General features: G+C 38.2%; 1 long non-coding RNA gene across 2 annotated transcripts in view; it reads left to right on the top strand.

Moving 5' to 3' along the window:
* Positions 1-667: 667 nt before the first annotated feature.
* Positions 668-27,444, top strand: part of LOC143682848 (uncharacterized) — a 114,512-nt gene continuing 87,735 nt past the window's right edge. For both annotated transcript variants that reach the window (XR_013175319.1, XR_013175318.1), the window contains exons 1-2: positions 668-945; positions 13,026-13,158. This is a non-coding gene — a long non-coding RNA (uncharacterized LOC143682848). The remainder of the gene's footprint in view (positions 946-13,025; positions 13,159-27,444) is intronic.

Raw genomic sequence — 27,444 nt, 5'->3', positions numbered from 1 at the left:
TGACCAAACACTTAAGTAACCATCTGTATGTCCGGTGATGAATGTTTAGAGTAAGAGCAAAGCAAATATGGCTCACTTTATTAAAGAAACTATAGCACCCACTGTTCTTGGGATGGCGCAATAAAAATGATATATAGAGAATGAGAGCATTTTGTTATTGGGGCACAAGGAGTGTCCCCAAATTACTACAGAAGATAGTTTGAAAACCTCAATTGTAGATGATGAAGCCCCCTTTTTATCCACCTAAGGTTAAAAATATGAGAACCCCTTATGCCAACTTTGATGTTACGAGGCCAGGGTGGCCATTGCCATAACCGATGGTAAGCATTTGATTTCTGTTTCCATGACAGAACTTTTCAATGTTATATGTAGAAGTTTAAAATTTAAAAGTTTAAGTACCTTTCAACTTTTCAGTTATATTAATAACTTTAAAATTTATCCTTAAGTCAATTTCAATGATTAATTTTAACTTTCCACTATTACTAATTTCTTCCCCCACCTCTCTCCCAGCCCTGCCTTTCCTCCAGGCTTCCTAACATACAGACTCAGAAATACTCAATCAAACATGTTACTTGTATCTTGGTTTTCTTTAAAGAATTGATCGGTTCTTCTGTATCACTGTCTATGGTTGCCCTTTGTTCTCTTTTGGCTCTGAGATCATGTTTAATAGAGCAGTGGAATTCATGAATTATGATTGCGAGATTTAAAGAACTCTCACCATCAAAACAAAGGATAGTGACTTAGAGCATTAGCCAGTGTTTGGTCATGAGTTACACCACAACACACGTACACTTGGAGGGCTGCAGTGCAACTGCTGTGAGTAATGAAGCTGTCTTTCCCAAGGGACAATGTATCATGGCTGTATTTACCCGTTGAATGGATGGAGTTTTCTGCTGTACAAGGAGACTCGCCTTACTTCTGAAGACCCATTGCATGATTCTGATGGTGAAAACAAAAATTCTAGAAATGGGAGTCTGGGGAAATAATAATTCTTTCTTTATGCTGCAGAGACTTGGGTGTGCATTCAGAAGTCTTTGTTTAAATGATAACTTGTGAAGCAACTTTTTTTTCAGTTGTGAATATAATTATGCATTCAATTAGCAATTGAGGTATAAATAATTTACTTTTGAACATCTTGTAATTAGCTGGGGCATCAATACTGGATCAAGGGTTTTACTAAGAGAGTTGCCATTGAGTTTCATGCTTTTTTTTTATTATTGTTTTCCTCTGACTCAATTAAAACACTCTTAAATATACTTAAGCACATGTGCAAGCCCCACAAAGCTCACATGGATAGGGGTACCATATGCTATGTTCAGCCTCAAAAAAGGCTAAAAAATTAATGAACAGGGCAACTCTGTCACAAATCCTGTTTTCTGATGTGATAAACAATGACTCTTAATTAGAAGCTAAAATTTTCAATTAAGATGACTCTGCAGTAATTACCTCAGTTGTCTGCTTCGCTGGATTTTAATGAAAAAGATTGATTAGGTATAAAACTAGTAGCATAATTAAACATTCAGGGTTACACTGGCTCCTGAGGTGAAAATAATGTGATTAAACCCTAAAGTATATTCTTTAAGGAAGTATTTTAGACAGTGAAGTCTGACCTAGTGCCAGTAAACTTAATTTTTTTAGAAGTAGCTTCAAAATCAGAAGATTAGAAACAGGTTCAGCCACAGCTGGCTCACTTACACAGAAATGTTTATTGAGCACCTACTATGTGGCTTCTCTGTGCCCTGGCTTGAAGCATGGAATGCAATACACTCCCCCCCACCGCTCCCGCAGGACGCATGCACTCTTTAATAGGCACCCCCTGCACCCAGCATTCGCCGCTTGGAGGCCAGAAACGCAGGACTCAAGACCCGGGACTCAGGGGGTCCCCGGGGCTAACTTTTGGCCCCACTACACCCAGCAACCCAGAACTGACACAGCAAACCCGAGGCGGCGAATGCAGGTAGAGAAACCCGATCAGAAGTGAAGCGCACGCACCCTTTCCCCAGGTCAGCAAACCGCAAAATTACAACTTCTATGAGGACGTCGATGGAAAAGCCCTTGCGAAGGAAAACCATTACAGAAGACGAAATGAGTGCTGCTGAAATCGACATGTGGTAAATAGAGGCTTAAAATGCCAAGTAAAAATATTGCATTTTAAAAGCCTTAATAAAAAAACGGGTGAACTTCCCGGAGCCCTCGCGAGGCATGGCTGGTAGCCCTTTGTCTCCCTCACCCCCCGGGCCACACAGGCTGAAATGAGCTGACGGCAGATTTGCACTCCCCACCCCACCCTCCATCGGTTTTGGCAGTGGCACCCACAGGCGTGGCCAGGGGCAAGGACACACGCTGTCTTCCTGGGTAGTCGGCCAGGGAGGACCGCTCACATCGGGCTTAGCCTGCAACATCCCTGAGGACAAACAGCCCCACTCACCTCCCTGTACCCCTGGGGGCCCCCCTCTACCCCCTCCACCAGCCAAAAGGCCGGGCAGTCCCTAAGTCTCCGTTCCTTTAGTTTGCAGACTTGGGATATTAGGAAAGCTCTGAAAGCTCTTGGAGTGTCAGTTGCTCCAACTGTGAAATGGGATAAATGCAACTTCTTTTGTGGTGGTTATGAGCTCGTTAATGACTCCACATGTTCATCACCTACTGCTGTGCTTGGCACTGAGGAGTTGTGCTATAAACAGTTGCTATTAATACTATTGCTTTTATCTTCAAAATGCTTTGTGAATTTTTTTGCATCAGTGAGTAAATGCAGTCTTTACACTCCCACCAGTTTACAGAAAACTTGAGAGAAAGAAAAGTACCGATGGATGGTATTGGGGGTTTAGCAACATGATGATATTATTGACTTAGTTCCCAGAGTAACAAGCAGATGTCAGAAGTTCAAGAAGTGAGTATTTTCAAAATCTGGGGGAAAATTTTTTTTTCTTTTCCTGGAAATGCAGGGTAATTAGCATCTAGAATTGCTTTGCTTTCTTATTTGTTTTAGAATGCAGGGCATGATAAACTAATTTCTTGATCTGCGAGGATCTATCCACATTATCTCAAATGGTGTTGATTGACAAGGATATTTTCTTGTCAGGAGGTGGGTTAAAGTAAGAAAGTATGTGCAGGATGGTTGGATGGATTAAGCCAAGCTAGCTACACAGCTGCAGTCTAACCTCATCACCTCCTTGATTTGCACCATCAGAGACTAACAACCTACATGTGTTGACTCTAAGCATGAGCGCAGAAAAAATTGAGAATAACTCAGGCAGGCTGAAGTTAATCACCAAGTATTTCATGGAGGAAATATGGGCCATGAGGTGGTTTGATTTCTGTGCTGATGAAGTGCTAAGGCGTCCATGAATTTTGAGATCCTGAGCACTACATTTGAAGCCAGAGAGACCTGGATTTGAAATCCAGATCCTTGATTTACGTGGTGTGCGATTTTGTGAGAGTTACTCATCTTAGGAAAGATAAGTCTGTGTTCTCATTAGCATAAAAGGGACTCTTATAGCTATACATCTAATTTCAGGAGCTGAAATGAGAATCAAATGGAACTGTAGAGGTGAAAATGACAAATCATGCAAAGCCTGATTCATTCCTACATTTATTTGCTAATTTATTGGGCATTCAATATATCCATATAGTATAAGGCAGAGGAATTCAAGTGAGTAGGACACATCCATGCCACCAAGGAGCTTTCAGTCCAATGGGAAAGATGTATAGTCAACAGAAAATTACCTTTCAGTGTGATGAATGCTGGGCTAACAGTATGCCTGGAATGTTTTAGAAGCCCAGAGAAGCATCTAATCCAGACTGAAGAGTTAGGACATGCTTCCTGGAGAGAGTGACACTTACTTTGAATTATGAAGAATGAAGACATTAGCTCAGGGAATCAAGGTAGCAAGGGCATTCTGGGCAGAGGGAACTGCTTGAATGAAGACTTGGAGGTGTGTGTGAAAGAACATGGTGTGTAGGGAACTGCGTAGGTAGGAATGGAGCATAATAAGATTTCCTCAGGACAGGGAGAGTAGCAGAAGACAAAACAGACATGGTAATCATGAATGCTTGAACATTATCCTGAAGGCTTTTAGGTATCATAAAGGATTTTAGCTAGCTGCATGCTATGATCAGATTTATGTTTTAGGAAGATTATGTTGCTGGCATTGTAGGGGCTAAATTAGCAGACAGAAACTGTGGACAAGGCAGGAAAGCTTGGATATTGTTCATTCTACAAAAAAATATCTTGACCATCTAGTATGTGCCAGTCAGCTTATTGTGTGCGTGGTGCTTTTATGTGTAACCCATGTGAGAAGTGATGAAGAGTTGAATTAAGGCTGCGCCAGTGGAGGTGGATAGGGAGTGATGGATTTGAAAGACAGTGAGAGGTATAATTGGCAGGGCTTGCTCATAAGTGGATGAGTAATCATAAAACTAGTTAGTTGTATGAGACTAGACCAGAGAATGACAAAGAGGAAGCTTTTCTTCCTAGGCATCTTGGACCACCCAGCTCAGGTGTACAGTGTGAACCCCACCCGAATTTTATAATGGTTCCTCTAAACTTGAAGCTGAGGAAGTCACCTGGGTGTCTGGGGCAGGAGAGGGGCTGCTCCTTGTACCATTAAGGAAATACTTAGAAATAAAGTCTGTGTTTATTTAATCTTACCAAGAAAAAAGTACCACAACCTTAAATAAACCTGTATTAGCTAGGGTTCTCTAGAGAAACAGAATCAGCAGGAGATGTCTGTGAATATAAAATCGATAAAAGTGTCTCACACAATTGTGGGGATATCGAGTCCAAGGTCTCTAGGGCAGGTTGCAAGCTGGCAGCCCCAATGAAGGTCCTCAACGAACTCTCAGGAGAGGCTGGCTGCCTGAAGCAGGAAGAGTGATTGTCTCTTTTGAATCCTCCTTAAAAGCTTTCTGGTGATTAGATTAAGTGTTACTCGTTGCAGAAGACACAGCGATCAGCTGTGGATGCAGCCAATGTGGTCATGATTTAAGTCCATGGAATGTCCTTATAGCAGCAGACAGGCCAGTGCTTGCCCCACCAGCCAACTGGGCACTACCATCTGGCCAAATTGATACATGAACCTGACCATCACAAAGCCCCTGAAGGATTCGCTCCATTGGGAAGGAAGATTTGATTATCCTCCATGCCCTAATGTCCTGAGGTGCTGGCTGAAGTTGGGAGGAATACAGGGCAGGACATAGAAGAGGAAAGACCTAAGTTCTAGCTCCAGCCTTGTGTTTAAGTGCAGAATGAAAGCAATAGCTTCTGTGGACCTTCTGTTTCTTTTCTTTTTTTCCTGTGTGGATGTATGGAAATTAAAAAAGAAAAAATTACCACTTCCCCCCTCCTGCTCTCTCCTGATCCCTCTCTGCCTTTTCTTCATTAGTTTTCTAATAGAAATTGCTGTGGCCAGCTCATCGATATTCCTTCCCTTATATTATGTGTGATGATGGTGGATGAGGTGACCATTCATACCACAGGTTATAGAATGACAAGAAGTATGTGTGGATGATTTCATAAGAGACCCAGGAAAGTGGACATCACCCAAAGATGGAGATTTCTTGAGATTGTCAGGCAACTTCTGAAGCAAGCTGGAAAAGTTGTCTTTGGATATTTCTAACTTTGACAGGGGTTGCCATCCTGGTGGAGAACTTGCAATTGTGCATAGTTGGATTGGATTTGAGGGGAAATGCTTTTAATCTTTGATGAAAGATGAAGGCTGGTAGTGTTAGGTATATTGTATGCACAACACACAGGAAATCAAGCCAAACCTAATAAGCTAGGAGAGTCCTGAGGAGATGAGGCTATGAGGAGGGCAGACCAGTTGCCTTGAGCTCTGTTACCGGGATGGCAGAGAGCTGTGCGGCAAAGCTCTGCTCAGCCTTTCTCTTGTGTGGCAGTGGCATCTGGGCACAGGCGAGTGCTGCCTGTTGCAGTCTTCACTCTCATAATCTGATGTAGGTGTCCTTGGGGGGAGACCTTGGGACACACTTCTGTTCTACTTATGAGGATGTGAATTAATGCTGCCTGCATAGCAAGATAGCGGTAGGCAGTACTTTCACTAACTTACATGAACTTTTTTGAGTGGGTGATGATATATGATTCATTATTTAAATTTCTGCAACATGGGAGACTTAATTTAGGAGATCTGCTTGGGATGGAAAATACCGGCACCAGAAAATTCTATTTTGCCAGTTGTGTAGCCAATTAATTTTTGTTATGTTAATATGAAAAAAATGATGGTTCATAGTCTGGTCATTTTTTCCTTACCAAAATATTTTATAAACATTTCACATCATTTATCCCTCCAAATAGAATATTCTAGTTTGTGTCACGCAACGATGAATTGTCCTTCTTCTGTGCATTAGCAAGTGGGATAGCAGATGCAGAGTGAGCGACTGTTTTCCATTAGTGCCTAATTGGAATGGATATCTTTATTTATTAGTTTAAAAAGATTATTTGTTTGTAATTATAAATTGCAGAAACACTTGAGACTTTTATTAATGTGCGGGAGTAAGGATTTACCCATAAAAATGTATCTACCATTAATTTGGCTCTTGAAACAATATTACTGCAAGGCAGTGGGTGGGGATGTGTCTTTATGTTTCATTAGACTGAGTTTTTGAGGGCATAGACTCGTGTCTTTTTCACTGTGCACACAGTAGGTGCATCATCAGATTTCTTCAAAGAAATGGAATCGTATCTATAAAGAGACTTACAAAGAATTGACTCATGCAATTATGGGGACTGGCAAGTCTGGATACGCAGGGCAGTTAGAAGCTGGAAATTCTAGAGAGAGTGATGTTGAATTCCTGTGTCTGAATTTCTTTCTGAGTTTCTTGGGGAAACTCAGGAAGAAGTGGAGGGAATAGTCTTGAGGTGAATTCTTTCTGATCCCTGGAACCTTCGGTTCTTGCTGTTAGATCTCCAACTAATTGAATGAGGTCCGCTTCATTTACTTAAGGTCAACTGATTATAGATGCTAAGCCCACTTACACAATACTCCACAGTAACAAGTGTTTGACCAAACAAATGGGACATTGTGACCTCATCAAGTTGACTCATAATATTAACCATCACTCTTGGTGTCCTATAATGTTTGTAGAAATGAATTACTTTAAATTATAATGAAGTGTTTATCACCATTGTATCACACATAGGATTCTATGAATTGACATTCAAATTCTTAACATAGTTTGAGTGAATATGCTGTGACCTGGGCTGTTGAATAATATTATGAGAGATGAATTTGTTTTTTTTCATACCGAGCTCTTCTACTTTTCTCTCCTTTCAGTATTTTAACATTATTCTTTACCTAATATACTTTATTTCTGATATTCTTTAGTTCTGAATTTTGAAAGTTTCCTGAACCTTGGTTGTGTTAAACAGTATTATCTTTGTCTTCAGTGTATTTTTTTGTGATTGCACTGCATATGGACTTTAGTGACTTCCCATATACTAATGCATTAAACATTAGCTTCTCAAAGAAGTTAGTAAGTGTACTTACATTCTTTTCCTGATTGCAGTTTTCTCCTATCTTACACAGTAAGACTGCATAAGCCACTCTCGACATGCAATGGAGGAGGAACCGTTCTAAAATGGTGTAGTATCTGGGAGAAATACTGGCTGTAGTATTTGCTGTGAACTTTATATGTATAACTAAGAGAGCAGAAATATATTAAATTTAGCAAAATAATTATTCAGAGGAAAGAAATTCAAAATTTTCTCCATTGAGTAAACAAAAATAGAAATAAGGTAAAATATTTTCACAGCTATAATGGATGCTGTGATGGGTAGGTTCTGGTGTCAACTTGGCCAAGTGATGATGCCCGGTTGTCTGGTCAGGCAAGCACTGGCCTGACTGTTGCTGCAAGGATCTTTTGTGGCTAGTTGATAAACCAGAAGGCTGGTGTGTTAAATCATCAGTCAGTTGATTGCATCTGTGACTGATGACATCTGCGATCAACCAAGGCATGCCTCCCACAATGAGATAATCCAAGTAGTTGAAAACTTGTAAGGAAGAAGAGAGACTCTTCCACTGCTTCTTTAGTCAGTGAGCCTCTCTGAGACATCCTGAATGACATCAGTCAGTCTGACTGATGCAGGTGCACATAGATTTTATGGCCTATTAGTAGATAGTGTTCGTATGCTTGTTCTGAAGGATTTTAAAAAGTTTAAGTGAAGGCTATTGTCTTCATTAAAGAAGCCTACTTTGATAATTTTAAAAAACAATTTTAATAATATTGGTATAAAATTAGTTTTAATCCTGACAAAACAGAACAAAAGAAAATCAACACAAACAAATTTCCCTTGGGTGAGAAGGAAATATGGATGTTTTATTTGTCATGAGAGTAATTACCTAAGGTCTTGAAAATGAAACCATATATCTATATCTATATCCATCTATTTGTATATATATGGATGTATGCATATTAATAATTAGATTACGTTGTAAACATCAAGAGACAGTGTTCTGTGTTCTTACAAACTATCTCAATAGAATCTTCTGTAATTTATAGGGGTATAGTGAAACTATGTACTCCTAAATAGCCATTTGTGAGATGTTCTAACTGATTCTAGGATTTCCAGTAGTAATGACAGGAAGTGAGTATGTTGATAACACTTCCATCAGTATTTTGACAGTCCAGTAATGACTTGGAGCTAATTTTATTTGGTTTCTGTTCTGAAAGAAATGAAAAAGATCTTTGGATAGAATGAAGCCCCTCAGCTTTAGAAATCAAAGAAGGAGTTATAATAAATAGAAAAAAGTTTAATCTACGATATTTATGGTAATTACACCAATGGAGCAGAATGCAGAATATGAGATGTCATCCCCTTCATCCTGCCAAGTTTCACCCAGTAGATCCACTCTGAGTTATGTGCCAGTAAATCAGAAGGAAAGAAGTAATGATTGGATTGGAAGTCAAGTGCTTACTAAATCACTATTAAGACATAAGCATCTGTCACCTAGTAAAGTCATGAACTTTATAGCTTTAAAATTAACCACATGGGTCCTGAGACTCTAGTACAACGGCCATACTATCAGCCACACTATGCAGTGATGCAAACATTTCTTTCTTTGACTAAATAACAATTTAATGAGTGTTACTGTCTTCTAGGAATTTCCCTCAGTGCTGGGTTAAATGACATTGATCTAGATGTCCGGGGTCCTTGCCCTTCTGCCACATACAGTCTTTCTAGTGTGGAGTGGGGGGAACGGGTGGAGAAATCAACTGTAAATAGCAATTATAGTATTCTAAGAGGAAGAGCATGAAACTGGCACCTAGTCTGGATTTGGGAATCCCAAAAGGATCTCTGAAGGAAGTGTGCCATGTGTCAGTATCTCACATGGAAGTAACTGTCTTAAGAATAAATGGTTCTGTGTTGACTCCCTGGAAGCAATTGCAGCTCAGCCGAGTAGAAATGCAGAAATGAGCGTAGAAGGAAGAATGGAAAATGAAATTGAAACAGTACCTTCTGCTAAAAATTAGTCTGTGAACCAAAATTCCAGAACTCATGGGAAAGAAATCTGGTGCCAAGGAAGATGGCCAAAATAAATATGACTAAAAACCAACAGTCTGCACATGAATTCATCCTGGTTGAAAATTTTAGAGAAGTCTGAAAAGAAAATGACTTTTAAATAAGTATTTCTGATATATTTAAATAGATAAATGAAGGCCTGTGTGGTAGTTAGTCAGTTGTCAACTTGGCCAGGTGAAGGCACCTAGTTGTATTTCTGTGGACATGAGCCAATGGTACTTGAACCTCATCTGCTGCTCATTACATCTGCAATCAGCTAAGAGGCATGCCTGCTCTAATGAATGATATTTGATTTAGTTGGCTGGTGCTTAAATGAGAGAGTCAACATAGCACAGCCCAAGCAGCTTAGCATACCTCATCTCAGCACTCGCAGCTCAGCCCAGGCCTTTACAGATGCAGAAAGAAATCACCCTGGGGAAGTTGTTGGAACCCAGAGGCCTAGAGAGAAGGCCAGCAGAGATCACCCTGTGCCTTCCAACGTAAGAACCTCAGTTGAAAGTTAGCTGCCTTTCCTCTGAAGAACTAAGGAAACAAATCCCCTTTTATTAAAAGCCAATCCGTCTCTGGTGTGTTGCATTCCAGCAGCTAGCAAACTAGAACAGCCTGATTATTAAAATAACAGAAAAGTATCAGGCAGGAATTGAAAGATATACTGGTAAATGTAACAATGATGCATTCAAAGTCTTAGAAATAAAAAGGCAGCCAGTGTAATAAATATCAATATACTGGGCAAACTCTAGAATCAGCATGGTAGATAAGAGAATAATAAACTTGAAAATAGTACTGAAATCCTAATGTGTCATTTAGCACAAGAGATAAAGAGAAAAAAATATGGAAAAGCAGCTAAGAACCATGAAGAATAAATTGAGAGGCTCCAGTATTCAACTAATATGAATTATAAGAGAATTGAGGAGATATTAAGGAATTAATATGTGCAAGATAATTGTTATTAAAATTTACAGAATTTAAGATTATCACCCACAGATTAGAAGAATCCTCTGACTATGAAACAACATAAAAAAAAATTACATTCATACTTAGGCATATTGTAGCATAATGAGGTCATTAAAAATAAATGAAAATTTAAAAATTTACCAGAGAACAAACACAAATTATCTTCAAATTAACCACAATTATGCCAATAAGAGATTTTTACTGTCTAATAATTAATGCCAGAGAAAATGGAGTAGTAGCTTCTCAGAATTGTACATGCAACCAGTTTTTCAAGAATGAGAGCAGGGGTGGGCCACGGTGGCTCAGCAGACAGAGTTTTCACCTGCCATGCCAGAGACCTGGGTTCGATTCCTGGTGCCTGCTCATGCAAAAAAAAAAAGAGGGCAAAATACAGACAATTTGACACGCATAAAGACTATGAGAATTTATTATTTACATTCACTAAAATAATTTTTCTGTAGCCAGAAAATAAGTGAACCCAGAGGGAAGATGTGGGACATGAGAAACAACAGTGAATACAGAAATTAATTAAATATGTGGGTAATTTTAATTAACTATTGATTGTAAAAAAATGCCTTTTTTGGTCAAAAGAATTAAAAGTGAAATTTAATATAGAAATAACAATATAGGGAGCTGCTTACAGGCTCAGAGTGTAGTATACCCAACATTTTAATTATGAATTGGGTAGAAGTACTACATAACTGTGAATTTTGTTTAAATCTTAATATACTAAATTGAATCACCAAAATAATAGCAATAGAATCTATAGCTTTTAAATTGACAGAAAGAAAAATAAAGAATGGGAAAAAATCATTAGAACAGTAGGCAGGGAAGAAAAGAAAGAACTTTGAAACACTACAATAAAAAGAAAGCACAAAATCAGTTGGTGGAAGGGAGTGCAAGTGTAGTTTAGTGGTAGAATTCCTGCCCTCCATGCAGGAGACCCAGGTTCAATTCCTGGTGCATGCACTTCCCAAACTAATAAACAAACAAACAAACAAAAACCTGAACAAATAAAAATTCAACAAATGGTGCTGCAATAAGGGAATACTCACATGGAAAAAGAATGAAATGTGAGCCCCACCATACAGCATACCAAAAAAAGAATCAGATGGTGGAAATAATTCCAAATACAGCAGTATTGCAGTAATCACAACAAATGTACATTGATTCAACTCACTAAAGCTTGTTTTGCCTGACAGTGATAGAGCTACCCCTCTTCGCTTTTGGTTGCTATTTGAATGGACTATCTTTTTTCATCCTCCTGCTTTCAACTTCTATATGTTTTCTGAGATCTAAAGTGAGTTGTAGACAGCATATGGATGAAGCCTGTTGTTTTTTTTTTTTTTCTTTTTTTAGTTCAATCTGCCAATCTCTGACATTTTATACGAGAATTTAAGCTATTTGTATTTAATGTGACTACTGTTAAAGAAGGACTTACTTCTGCCATCTAGCTATTTGTTTTTGGTATGTTTTATTTTTTTTGGTTTTCAGCGTCCCCCCCCCCCCCCCATTTCTGCCTTTTTTGGCATTTAGTTTATTTTTCTTGTAGATTAACATTTTGACTCTCTTCTTTTTTTCTATATATATTTTATGAGTTATTTTCTTACTGGTCACCTTGGGGTCACAAATAACATCTTCATTTATACTTAATAACTTGTAATAATCTAATTTGGGTGACACCAACTTATTTTTCCTGGGATACCTATCATGCACTTCTATACATGTCCATTTCTCCCCCTTATATTGTTATTTTCACAAATTACTTCTTTATAAATATTACGCCCTTAAGCAAGGATTTATCATTATTGTTTAAGTATTTGCCTTTTAAATCATACAGGAAAAAGAGAAAAGTTATGTTATCTTAGCTTGGCAGGGGTGATAAAACAAATACCACAGTCTGGTTGGCTTAAGCAACAGGAATTTATTATCTCAGTTTTGGAGTTTTAAAAATGCAAACTCATGGTCTTGGCAGGTCATAATTTCTCTGAAGCCAGTAGTGTTGTATTGGTGGCTTGCTGGCAAGCATAACTCCATTCCTGCCTCTGTCACGTGGCTGTCTGTCTCCTTCTGCTGTGTCCAAACTTCCTCTTCTTAGAAGGATTCTAGCCACATTGGTTTAAAGCCCACCCCAATTCGGTTTGGCCTCAAGTTAATAGGACCTTTGAAGATCTTGATTATAAATAAGTTCACACCACAGGACTGGGGGTTAGGATATGACTTTGTGAGGGATATGATTCAGACCACAGTATTATGAATCAAATCAAAGGTGCAATAATACTGGCTTTTATAATTACTCACGGAGTTACCTTTACTAGTGTTTTTTTTTTTGTGTGTGTGTGACTTCAAGTTACCATCGACTGTCCTTTCATTTCAGCCTGAAGAATTCCCTTTAGCATTTCTTGTAAGACAATTCTACTGATAATGAATGCCCTCATCTTTTGTTTATATGGAAATGTCTTAATTTATCTTTTATTCTTGAAGGATGATTTTGCCAGAGAATTCTTGGTTGACAATGTTATTTTTTTCCTTTCAGGACTTTAAATCTACCATCCCACTATCTTCAGCCTTCATGATTTCTGAAGAAAAATCATGTGTGAATCTTACTGAACATCCCTTGTATGTGAGGAGCTGCTTCTCTCTCACTATCTTCAGAATTCTCTTTGATGGTGAGTTTCAGCAGTTTGACTATAGTGTGTATTGGTGTGGATCTCTTTGAGTTTACCCCATTTGGTATTCATTGAGGTTCTTGGATGTATTTGTTCATGTCTTTCTATCAGATCTGGCAAGTTTTGGTCATTATTTTTTCAGATCTTTTTCCGGCCCTTTATCTCTCTTTTTTTTCCTTCTAGGACTTATAATTCAAATACTAGTATGCTTGCCAATGTCCCAAAGGTAACTCGTGCTCCGTTCATTTTTATTCATTCTTTTTTTCATTCTCCTCTTCAAGAATGGCTAATCTAAATTGTCTTGTTTTCCAGTTCATTGATCCTTCTTCCTTTTTGATCAAATCTGTCAAATCTCTCCAGCAAGTTTTTTTTTTTAACTTTAGTTATTGTACTTTTCAACTCCAGAATTTCTGCTTGGTTCCTGTTTATAATGTCTGTGTTTTTATTGATATTCTCATTTTTTTTCAGACATTGTTTTACCAATTTTCCTTAGTTATTTGTCCATGATTTTCTTTATTCATTGAATATATTTAAGATTGTTGATTTAATATCTTTGGCTAATAGTTCCAATGTGTGAATTTCCACAAGGATGTTTCTATTGAATATTTTATTTTTTTCTGTGAATGGTCCATAATTTACTGTGTTTTTGTATGGTTTATAATGTTTTGTTGAGCACAGATTAAAGTTGTAGTATTAAATTGTGGTAACCCTGAAAATCTAATTCTTCTACTACTCATGATTTTTTGTGTGTGATTTTTGTGATTTTTGCTTGTTGAAGGCAAGAGCCATCTGTTTGTGGGTTTTCCAAACTACTTTTACTTCTAAATGAAAAAAGAAACCACTATAAAATCTCCCTTTAAATCTCCTCCATGGCCTGCTGCTTCAGCCTATGGGGGTGGGGAGTGAACTATGGCTATTCTCCATGATGTCTCCCCCCTCCACAATAAAAAGCAATAATCAGCAATTGAAATACACAATCCCAATTGTTGGAGGCCAACGTCCTTTTGCCCACTTTACTTCCAGAAAGCTATACTGGGAATATAGGTTGCAGTCCCCACAGCTACCTGCCGTGAGGTTGGGGGATGGAGGATGGTAGCTGCTATGCTAAAGGTGATAGTCAAAATTTATCAAACTTTACCAAGCCTCTTTATCCAGCTCTTCCCTGTATGATGTAAGTGTTCCACTAAGCTCCAGAGTTACAAAATAGTTGATTCAGACAATTCCTGCAAAAATAGCTATTTGGGTGGAGAAACTGATTCCTGGAGCTTCCTATTATGCCATCTTCTCACAATCCTTTCTCATAACATCTCTTCTAATCGTAGGTACAAAACACTAAAATTAGAAAAAATAGAGAATAAAAGTCCAGATATGTATAAAAATTGCATCATGATAAAGTAGAATTTATTGAAAAAATGCCAAGTTTTTCTTTCAACTATGGGAATTTACTGATGTTATATGTTAGAAAAAAGAAACCCGTTAGGACACAATTTCCATGGGTCTCTCATGTTTTGTATGTCTTGCAAGCAGAGACATTGATTGTCCTATATTCAGGGAAGTCTTTTAAAGCATGTCTGTATGGTTAATAGCATTGGAAAATAGCAGTAGCATTTCCCTCTGCAGGAAAGAGAAGGCATTATTACTGTTCAAAATAATAAAGATAAGTTTCAAGCTAGAGCAGAGGGCAGATATGCTTACTGCCCATTATAAATGTATTGTTCATTAAGCTTATGCTTTCTCTTGTGTAATGCAACACACTGCTTGCATAGACATCTACTTGGACCCATCTTTGTTTCCCCCATGGGAAGGGGTACAAGGGGAACTGACACATATATAATGATTATCATGTTGCTTACTATGTCATGAGTAGAAAAGCTCCTTTGTCTCTGATCCAGGAGTCTCATTGCCAGTATCCATAAAATTGTTGCATGCCAAGTTATTAACCTGTAGGGGAAAATCTCAGGCTCTTCACCATTCCTGACAAAACATGTGACTTTTATTAATAGTTGCAGAAATAACATTTGGTAAAAAATCCAAAATTCATTAATGATAATATTTAGCAAACTAGAAATCAAAAGGAATTAAACCTGCTAAGGCATACATAGCAAAGCAAATGTCTACAGGAAACATACGTAATGGTGAGATTTTGGAATTAGTTCTAGTTCATTCACTTGGACTCAAGACAAGGAATTCTGCTGACATTGCTTCTATTCATCTTATATTGGAAAGACTTGATTGTGAAGTAATACAAGACAAAATAGGAAGAAATATAAGAATTTCTTTCTGTGATTAACAAGAAAATATCCAAGAGACTCCAGGCAGACTAATAAAATAATTAAGAAAGTTCAGCAAGTGACCCAAGGCTTATGAGAAGACTTGGAAAAGAGAAAAAGATGGAAATCAGTTTTCCTCTGAGGTTACTGCTTTCCGTGACATATGATTTGGCACAAGAGCATTTAAACCTTGCACCACCTGACTTCCTTTGTTACACATAGTTCAATTTAGTAGTACAGGTGAGGGTCTTAGCATAGGTCTTTATGTCATAGAAGTGAATTATACTTATGAGGCTTATGTGATAATTTAGAACTTGGCCCTCAATTAAAAAATGGTGCCATGAAACATAGTTCATGGCAATTAGGGTCTTAACAAACCAGTTAGAAAACCTGGGAGCATGAGAAAGTGATGCCAAATTCCTCTCTACACTTTTCAAAGAACGGTGTCTATGAAGGTCTGACAAAACTTGATTTAGAGTCAAATACTGCAGGCACTAATTGAACACCTCCTGGGCCTTTGATCTGCTGGAATAAGCAGTATTTCTTGAAAACACAAAATTTCATCGTAAGATTTTTTTTAAAAAACATTTTTATGGAGAAATCTTCACAAACATACAGTCCATACATGGTATGCAATGAGTGGCTCACAGTACCATCACATAGTTGTGTATTCATCACCATGATCATTTTTAGAACACTGCATCACTCCAGAAGAAGAAATAAAAAGAAAAAACTCATACATCCCATTCCCCTCCCTCTCATTAACCACCAGTATTTCAGTCTACCTGGGTTTTGACCCTTTATGCCCCCTATTATTTATTTATTTTTATCCTTATTTTTTTACTCGTCTTCCCATAACCTGGATAAAGAAGTATCAGACAAAAGGTTTTCGCAATTACATGGTCAAGTAGAAACAATACCTTTATGTAATCATCTTCAAGAATCAAGGCTACTGAAACACAGGTCAACAGTTTCAGGTACTTCCTCCAGCCACTCCAATAAACCATAAACTAAAAAGGGATAATATCTACATAATGCGTAAGAATAACCTCCAGGATAACCTCTCGACTCTATTTGAAATCTCTCAGCCACTGAAACTTTATTTTGTTTCATTTCTCTCTTTCCCCTTTTGGTCAAGAAGGCTCTCTCAATCCCATGATGCTTTGTAGGGAGAAAAGAAAATACAAGACTGTGAAAGCTATATCCATCTGTATTTCATTTCTCATAAAGAAAGCTAAAGTTTCAAAATGAGGTATTCTTTCTAATTCTGATAAAATGTTCTGAATTTTAATTTTCAGTTGATTATGAAAATTGATGCGGAGTCCCGACTCATCCCGGGAATCCTGTGTCATGTTGCCATGGAGATTTACACTCCTAGGAGTCATGTCCCTTGTAGGAGGGAGGGCAATGAGTTCACCTGCTGCGTTGGCTTAGAGAACGAGGCCACAATAAGATAAGACTTTGAACAGCCCTTTAAAAATCAGTTATAATAAGATTCATCCTGTATTAAGAAATGGAAGGTATCAGTGATCAGTGAAATCACAGTTTTGTTTTACAATCTGCTAAATTATCCATTCTCTTAGGAGAATGTATCATTTGTGAAACAACTTCAGTAAGAAGTTACATTGGTGTGTAGATACCATGGTATCTTCCAGTGACTTTGTCTATAATATTTTGCCTGGTTAATGAATATTTTAGGCTGCATTTTAATAGGACACTAATTGAGAAATACTTTCTTTTTGATACTTTGTGAAGTGTTGATGGTAATATACAGATTGAGCTCCTGAAACCTCAATTATCATAAATTGACCTGGTAACATGTCCAAGACAATCATCAGGACAATTGCCTCATTTATCTCAAGGACTGCCTGTTCTCCTGACTGAGAGTTCTTTCTATCTTTAATATAGTTACTAATAAGTCCTAGCACTGGATAGAGACCAAGTAAAAAACATGCCTTTTTTATTATCCTTCATTATTAGTCTTTCGGTGGAGGTGGGGAGGAGAGGGATAGGGACTGTGGGCTCAGCTCATTTTTATTCCCTTCTATCTCTCTCTCATTCAATATGGATTTTTATTTGAATTTTGTAAAAGTGCCTAAAATAGTATTGAATATATCCTTTTTTTCTGTTGTAGTCGATATTTTCTGTTCTTATGAGATGAAGAAAAGTATGCAGTGGTGTTTATTTCCTTTATAAAATTGTAAATATGTTGTAATCAACTGAAAATTAAAATTCGGAACATTTTATCAGAATTAGAAAGACTACCTTATTTTGAAACTTTAGCTTTCTTTATAAGAAATGAAATACAGATGGGTATAGCTTTCACAGTCTTGTTTTTTCTTTTCTCCCTACAAAGAGCTGGCCTGTCTTGTGATTCTTCTTCTTGAGTTTTCTCTCTTGGTGAGTATCATGTACAGTTTCCCTCAGGGTCTTTAATTTTTCTCTTTCTCTTTATTTCCTTGGTTTCCCTAATCGCCTGGTTAAAAATAGACTCCCAGATCCATTATTCCATGATAATGTTTTCTGTCATATAAATGAGTTTGTCATTGATTAAGATGTTATTCTTATATAATCAGTTTTGTAGTGATGAAATAGCTATTTATGAACACAAAATTATTGTGCTTCTAATATGTGCCAAACACCATGGAACCTGTACAGGGCTCACACGTGGACCAGGCAAAAGCCCAGCCCTCAAGGAGTTTCCAGTACAGGAGGGAAAATAGTGAGCTTGGTAGCATGAATCTGGGCATCAGACCCACCCTGTGAAGGTAGGGAACGTTTTCTGGAGGTGGTGAAACCTAAATTGCACATTAAAGGAGGAAAAGAAGTTAATTGACTTGGGGGTGGGCGTTTGGAGTTGGGTTGAAGGTATTTCAGGCAGAAGGAACAGCTTGAGCAGAATGGTGGAAACACCCTGAGGGGTAGAGGGATGGAATCCAGTTGGGATCTGATGGGCAAGGCGTGAAGCTGCAGAACTGCAGTGGGGGCGGACACAGTGGTTTGTATTCTATCCTGAGGCCAGAGGTTCTCAAATTTTGCTTTACATCTTTCCTTTTAACATTAACATAATATTCACAAGAACTCAGCAAGGGATGTCATACTGAATTAGAAGAGCAGGTGTCCTTGATGGAGAACTCTCTGCAAACTGCTCTTCCCTTAGAAATTACTTTTGGAAGTATTTGTGCTTATTGGAGAAAAAGTTTAAAAATGTGCATCTATTGACCATATTTTAAACAGAAGAAAAATTGCCTATGTTTGAATCAGCTAGATTACCAGACATCTTTGTTAGGTCAAACTAAATTTATGTAGCTATTGAGTACTTGAAATGTGATGAGTCCACATCACATCACAAAACAAGAGGTACTGTATTTGTAAAATACACACTGGATTTTAAAGACTTGATGTGAAAGGAATTAAAATGCCTCATTAATAATTTTATATTGTTTAAATGTGGGGATGACATTGGATTAAATTAGATATGTTATTAACATTAATTCCATATATCTCCTTATTAAAAATGTGGTAGAAAATTTTAAATTACATACGTGGCTCACATTTGTGGACCTCCCTATAGTTCAGTGGCACAATACTGACTTGTACAATTCTTTCCCGTTCTGGGCACCTTGCAACCTGATTATCCCTTCAACTCTTAGGGCCTCGGAATGGGGACAGTTCTCCTGCTAGCTCTGGGTTCCCACACTACCCTTGATGTTTCCCCAGATCCCACCCATATACCTTTTGTAGTTAGTCTTTCTACAAATAATCCTTCCTGGAATTATTCCTACTGTTATTCCTAATTCTGTTTCCTATGGGGACCTTGATGATAGATTGACTGTCTGATACATGCTGGTCCTGGTCAAGTTACCCGTGGCCTCAACCTTTGATTGTAGATATTTTTGATGATACAACATTGTTGATCTCTCATTTGAATTAATGTAATTAAAGAAGAAATCATAATGTGAAAGTTCTTTTATAATTGTTGTTAATGAAATAACAATCATAATAATTATTATTGTATTTGTCCTCCTCTCCCAACTTTATTTTTATTTATCTTGTAACCTTAGTAAGAACACAAAGGATTAAGACTGACATTTTGCTGTGCCGAAAACTAGCTCAAAGAGTTTTAAAAAATATAAAACCTTGGGCAGGCCACGGTGGCTCAGCAGGCAAGAACACTTGCCTGCCATGCCAGAGGACCTGGGTTCGATTCCTGATACCTGCCCATGTTAAAAAAAAAAAAAAAAAAGTAAAATCTCCTTTGGTATTTTCTGCCCAATAGTACCTAAAACATTGAAAAGCCCAAGGAGATGGGTTTGGAGGCTGGTATATTAATACTTATAATGATAATAATAGCAATAATAAAAGCACTTTTGAATATATGACTCCTTTTCAACTCATTCAAACTCAGATAAGGCTATTTATGAGCTAAAGTAACAGAAATATAAGGAAAAACTAGGATAGAGGATTGACAAAAAATTAAATTATTTCTCTATTTCCCTTTCAGCAACAATCATTCCACAAATTATATCGTATGTTTTGTAGAAGTAAGGCCTGAGTCCCCAGCAGGAGATTAAAAATTGTGATTCCAGGAGCCTTCCATATTTATTCTTAAAATTCTTCCTTATTTGTTCCTTTCACAATAAAATTTGCCGGAGATATTTTGTTTCCAAGATTACTAAAAAAATTTTTTTTATGAGGAAATACTTTTTTGTTCCAAGTTGATATGGTAGGAAGAATTCTGAACATAGAAATGTCTTCGATTTGCCCAGGCTCGTTATTTTCCAGCTGGGTTCAGTGGCGCCCTGTGGTTCCACAGTGAGGGGAGGGCAGAGAGTGCGGGAAGGAAGCTTCAAAAGTCAGGTCCTGGGCCTTTCACCTCACTGTCATCCTTTCAACCACAGGAGCTTCCTTTCTATGCATTCAAGATCCATATATTTAGAAAAAGGCTTAACTATGTTTTCAAAAAATATTTAAATTCCCTGCTATGTTCTCCTCCTCTTTCTTCTTCTTGTTCCAGTAAAACATCCTTTGAAATTTGGTAGGATAGGAGCAATTTCCTCATTTATTGCTGAGGAGATAGATTCAGAAGGTTTAAGTGAAGTTGCTCAAGGTCACAGAAAAAGAAAAAGTAATTGTTGGTTGGACTTAGAGCCAGGTCTTCTAATTCCTGCCCAGAATTCTTGTCAACAACTTCTCCTCTGGAGAAATGGGGAAAACTATCAGAAAGGCGTCTAGATGAAGATGTTTCCAAATGATACCAAAACAATTTGTTAAAACCAAACCCAGGTATCAGGTTCTTAATTGTTTACGTTGTAAAGTACTGAACAGTCCCTTCAAGTTGCCTGCCATATTAGATCAGCCCTTCTGAAAGGGTCACGGATCTTCCAGGATAAAATGCTCTTCTTGGTAGAGGTATCGCATGAGCATAGCTTATTGATCATGCCGGGCATGTTCACGTTAGCCATGAGGAGTTCTCCCTCCTAGTTGGGGAGCGGATGATTTACTCGGATCCCCTTTCAGAGAGTTTGAACAGTGAGACAAACAGCCAGTGGCAGGAAAATAAAATAGTAGGAAGAAACCATGAAGTGGCAAGAAGGAGAGTATGGTAGCAAGAAGTGAATCAATTGAGCAGGATATTTGAGGAGTGTCAGAGTTTTGAGTCACTGGCAGTAATATGCTGGAGTTGACTCCTCCTGTCTCTTCAAAAGCCCAGAGCACACATCTCTTTCCAACTCTGTGTTCAGGGCCAACATGGTGGTAATTTGAAATCAGCCACGATGGGAGTATTTCCACAAAGAAATTGGCAGATGCTTCAAATCAGGCATCACCTCCCAGAGTCCCTCGCTAAGCATTTATGAGCACACCACAGTGCAGTGTCCTTCAGGAGACAGTGATGCGTGCTCTGTAGGAGCCAGTGACTGCAAAGCTTCTGTTGGGATGACGGAGCTACTATTGTGTGGTTGAAGAGATATTCTAATCTTTGTTAGCTGTGTGAAAGTGAGCCACTCACTCTGTGAACCTCGTTCCAAGCCCTCATCCTTCATTAAGGTATCCAGAATTCTCTGTTCAGACAGCCCAGAAGAACTTAACAGTCTTTATGGTGCCAAGCAACTGATTTAACTGATATTCACACCTCTCTTGGCTGCTTGGGCATCATTTTCACCCGGGGGCTCCAACCTTTTGTGTACTCAGTATGGATGTATTTGTATCCTGACCCAGTTAGGCAGTTCATTCAATTTCCTTCACCAAGTATAAAAGCCAGCAGGGCTTTGGTTTGAAATGATCAGTGTTAGCAAGGTTCTTGCTGTGTTTATTTGCAACCTGTAAAATAGCCTGCAGCATGCTAACATGCTTTCTGGGCGACTTTCACATCAACACAGGCTGAGGACTCTTCATATTGCTTTAGACAATAAACAATAGATAATAAATAAATAATAGAAATAAACAAGTTAGAAAGTATCTCTTCTCTATACATTATTGTGAATCTTCATCGATGGATCACAATACCTGATGTGAGTCCACGAATTTTCTTTTTCCTCTGTATGCTGTATGGCGGGGTCGCATTTCATTCTTTTTCCATGTGAGTATCCTGTTATTGTAGCACCATTTGTTGAATTTTTGTTTGTTTTTTCTTTCTTTCTTTGCTTGCTTGTTTGTTTTGGGAAGTGCATGGGCTAGAAATCAAACCCGGGTCTCCTGCATGGCAGGTGAGAATTCTGTCACTGAATTTTGTAATCTTTATGAATCAGAGTTTTAAATAGGTAGAGGCGCTGCAAAAAATATGCCTGGAATTCTGTATATCCTAGGAACTGTCCTTCCTGTTAAGAGGTTCTCCTCCTGCTCTTGATGGAATCTAGTGTTTGTGGCTTCCTTTTTGGGCTTAGCTTTTGAATTCTCGAATTCCTGGATTTTACAAATTCAAGGCTTTGGCTTTCAAGAATATGGTTTCTGGAGAGGGAAAGACAGAGTTAAGAAAAGAAATACTAGGATCCAAATATCTAGCTGTGGGATATTTTATATTATTAAACTACAAGTTTTAAACCAGGTTGATGTGCTAATTGAGTCTGTGCTCCTTATACCTCAAGTGGGTGCACACTTTATTCTAGTCTGTTTCTGAGCACATTGTTGGCTCCCACTCACCTCAGTTAAATTGATTCAAATGATTCATGGGTAGAAATTACCTAAGAGAAGGTCTATATTAGCCAGAGAACTGCTCAGCTTTCCTGTCACTGAGAGTCTGGACAGAGAGCAACTGTGCAGAGAGTTAGCAAGGGAAGGGGACAGTAGCATCACCTGGCGCTTAGGTCTCTGGGCACAGAAGCCAGACAATGCAGGTCTACATCCCTGGCCCACTCCTGACTTGCTGTGTAACTTTGGGCAAATCAGGAAAACTCTCTAGACCTCAGTTCCCTCAGAGTTCCCATAGGCTGTAGAAGGAGCCTTAGGATAGAGTAGTACTTTTCTCATAAGGTTGAAATGAGGGTTTATTAAGACAAAACACTTGTTAAAGCAATGCAACAGCTGTTATAAAATTATTTTACCTTGTGTTTGTAAAAGGAAGTTTTGATCAACACTTGGCATTACTTTGTAAACACAGCTCTTGAGTGCCACAATTACCTTTGCACTCCAGCACCCAGGAGTGCGTATAGCAGGCACTCAGTGGGCTTCATAAATGAATGAGTCAGTCTAGTCCTATGAGCCAGTGGTAAAGCTCTAGCAGAGAGAATGGAACTTCTTAGCAGTAAACATGGACTATACAAAATGACAAGAAAGCTCCCACTCAACTACCAATTTGCAGGAAATAAAAAGGATGGGATAAGTGTGGAAACACCACCATGAAGAAGCAATCAGCAAGATCCAGACTGTGGAGAACTCTGCTGTGTGTTTGACAAATCACTTTCAAGGGAAAAAGGATAGACTGGGAACCTGGATTAAAAGAGACATAAGAGGCATATTGTCTAATCACAGTATATGGAACTTACTGGAATCTTGCTTCAAACAAATATAAAAATTGTGAGTCACTTGGCCAATTTGAACAGTAACTGGATATTTGAGGATATTAAGTAATCACTTTGAATTTTCAATGTGACAATGATATTGGGGGTAAAAAATTAGAAATATATACTGACATTTATAGATAAAATAGTATTATACCTGAGATTTACTTCAATAACCCGAGGTTTGAGGTCTTGGGTGTGTTATATATAAAACAAGATTGGCTAGGCATTAATAATTGTGGCAGCAATTACTATTATTCTAGGTTTCCCTCTTTTGCATGCTTGAAATTTTCCATAATAAAAATGATTCCACTTTTATGACTATGGTAAAGGTAAAATCAGAGGCTTATAATACAGAATATAGGGGACCTAGAGATACATGGAAGCTAGAAATAGGTGAACAGTTACCTAATAAGGTTGAACTAAAATGTAAGGGAATAGATAGAAATGAAGGCAGATCACTAGTGGGTCTATAAGTAATATTACCATATTGAAGGTGGACATGATTGAAAGAGGTTGTGTAGACTTATATGTCCCACCAATTAACACTATAAATACAAATAAGTTCTTGCAGAAACTACTGCAAATGTATGAATCTTGTACAAAAAGTATAATTTTGGTTTATAGGCAGAAAAATGTTATTGCATGCCATAGGCTATATTTAACAGGAAATCATCAACAGAACCGTAATGATACCAAGGGTACATAATGGGGACAATATTTAGGGGAGGTTTGGATTTTTTATTTAGCAAGGGTGTGTTTATTGGCTTTCTTTCTCTTGGGACAATGAAATTATCTAAAATTGAGAGTGTTGGTGGACTGTTGACCTTGTACATCATATATGAGGCCCAGGAGATGGAGGTGGCTGAAAGATGCACTGACTGAAAAGTAGATTGGTGAATGATGGTGTAAACATGTGATAAAAAATGGTGCTGCTACAAAAAGGAACAAAGTTGTAAGCCATGCAACGATATGAATGAACCTGTGTAACATTTGGTGAGGAATAATTAGGCAGAAACAAAAGAGCAAATATTGTACGATCTCGTTTAGGAAATACTTATAAGAAAACTGGGGCCTAGATTGTAAGCTCTTATAGCAATAGCATTTAGTCCAGAGTGGTAATTGTTATTTCTGAATTTTGAAGGGCTGTTTTATATATGTATTACTGGTATTTAGAGATAAGAATGGAGCTGATCATGTTGGGATTAAGGTAATTCAGAATACAGGGATAAGGAAGACATTGCTGGTTATTTTAGAACCTCACCTACTCTTTGAGATCAAAAGAAGAAAGGTTTACTTTATCCAGAAACTAAATTTTCTGTAGCACATAATCTAACTCAACCTGTCTGAATAGATCATTTAAACAATCCAAACACAGGGAGCCCAGAATAAGAATGAGGGCATTTAATCCAGTATAGCTTAATGTAATGCCTGGATACATCCCAGAGTATATTAAGCAGATAGTCAAAGGGTGTTTGCAGAGTCCCTTGAGGGATGGGAGAGAAGATATGGAACTATTGAGCTTTACCACTAGGGAAACCCCAGACACTGTGTCAAATATTAAGGATACCCAAATCAATAGGCCAACTCCTTGATCTTGAGGCTTACTCTCATGAAGCTTATGTATGTGGCAGGGAAGCTTAGCCTACCCACAGGTATGCCTAAGAGTCACCTCCAGAGAACCTCTTTTGTTGCTCAAATGTGGCCCCACTCTATCTAAGCCCAACTCTGTAAGTGAAACCATTGCTCTCCCCCATACGTGGGACATGACATTCAGTGATGAAAGTCTCCCTGGCGGCATGGGAGATGACTCCCAGGGATGAACTTGGCCCTGGCACCATGGGATCAACAATACCATCCTGAAAAAAAAGGAGAAGAGCAGTGTAACAAATAGGGTATTAGAAGAGGAGGTCTATGTATGCTTCAATTATACATTGCTACCTATTATAAGTTGCCAAACCCCACCAAAACCATTCCTGCCAATCCTAAAGAATACCTAGGGCAATATATTGAGGTTCTATTAAGGTTCCACGCACTAGGGTAACTTTCCAAAACTTACAACCTCCAAATGGACCCTTGGTCTATATAAGTCCTGAAATGCAGAGGGGCCAGCCCTTCCAGAACATCGACTAGTTCCATCCCTCTATCCCCATAAGATCGAAAGCCCCTTCCAACACGAAAAAGTTAGTATGGCCATAGCTAAAATACCCCTAAAGAGTGGGAGAAAGATCAAAGGTAATGAAGTTATACAGAGAAGGTCGAGTTTGACAAATGAGTGTGAATGCGGAATCATTATACTGATATTTCTTTTAGCCTCCAGTACCTTAGAGTAGCTAGAAATAAAAATCTAAAATTGTGGAATTGTAACCCATACCAAACTCTGAAATCTGTTCTACAACTAATTGTTGTGATGTACTTTGAATTTTTTTCTTTATGTGTGAATGTTATTTAAAGAGAAGGAGTAGTATTGCAGAGTGATAGGATTTAACAAATGAGTATGACTGATGAATCCGTATGTTGATATTTCTGTTGGTCTCCAGTGTCATAGAGCAGCTAGAAGAAAAAAGTAAAAATCGTGGAACTGTAACCCATACCAAACTTTAAAATCTCTTCTATAACTACTTATTAAAATGTGCTTGGAAATTTTTTGCTTTTTTGTATATATGTCATATTTCACAATTAAAAAAAGTTATAAAAAAGGAAAAAATATTAAAGGCACACATAAAACAGAAAAATTAGAAAGATCTGTTCAAAACAATTCAGTAGTGTTTCCATTTAGTGGTATTCTTAGGTGCTCTCTGCTTAGAACTTTGCCTAAAATCTCATGACTACAAAATTTTTGGACAATAATAGTTTGCTTTAAATATTTTTAAAAAAGTTAACCAAAATTAACACCCTCTTTGATATTATTCCTATACTTATTATTTCAAATTCAACTAGCTTATATAACTATACATTTCTTATATTGATTTCTTAAAATGCATCAACAAAGAAAATTATTGGCACTTTTAAATTCATTTCATATTAAATATAATGTGAATACAGGAAATAAAAAAAACAGAAATACTGCTTCATGGAGGCAGAAGAGTGTAAAGCTCTGTTGGATAAGCTTTGCTCGCAGGTAGGTTTGTCTCAGCTCTGTCCATGGGAACACAGCCTCACACCCAGCACAGACACACCCTACCCTGTCCTGTTGCTGCTGATGACCAGGGTTTTGGGTTTTTGACACATGCATAGCGCTGCTTGGTTCCTCTCATGGGGCTGGATTTGGGGGACTCGGCCCTTCCCACAAGAGTGAGGGGTCACGGGCTGTCAGTAAGTCTGTCAGTCCACTATCTCCGTTTCCTCTTTGTTTCCTTTGGCTCTGCCCTTTGCTGACTTCCTCTTCCTTCCCCAGTGGGTTCTGGTTTCCTGGGGGCTCACTCTGGGGTAGGGACCGTGTGTGTGTGTGTGTGTGTGTATGTGTATGTGTGTGTGTGTGTGTGTGTGTGTGTGTGTTTGCAGCCTATCCACTGCTCTCCAGGTCCTGGGCGGCCTGGGTGGGTGGACACAGCAGGCACTGGCTCAGTTCTGCACTGCTCTGACTTCCCTCCCCTTGCTTAATAAACACAAATGCTTGTTTCCAAAAAAGAAAAAAGCATAGCTAGCCTATTTATGGTTAGTAGTATTAATAAGCTTCTGCATGGAGAAAAATGTTCAGAATCAAAACTAATAGCAAAATCCTGGTTTTTGATTAGGATCTGAATATACAGGTTTTATGATAGATTATGCTCCTATATGTTGGAAACAAGCAAGAACCAAGTAACCAAATGTCATCCAGCAAAAATAACAGAATAGTTAAATATTGGAGATACTTTTTAAATGTTTCTGTGCTGGTAGTATTCTAAGTTAAATGGGAGCAGCGGTGAAGCTCCCGGACTTTGGGCTCTTCCTTGGCCTGTGAGTGTGGATCTTGATTATTTACTGCACTGCTGGCTGCCCACTGGGGGCTCTATGGAGAGGATTCCCTGCAGAATCCT

The sequence above is a fragment of the Tamandua tetradactyla genome, chromosome 5 (assembly GCF_023851605.1).
Source record: "Tamandua tetradactyla isolate mTamTet1 chromosome 5, mTamTet1.pri, whole genome shotgun sequence".
Classification (NCBI taxonomy): domain Eukaryota; kingdom Metazoa; phylum Chordata; class Mammalia; order Pilosa; family Myrmecophagidae; genus Tamandua; species Tamandua tetradactyla.
This window is presented reverse-complemented; position numbering and strand designations above follow the sequence as displayed.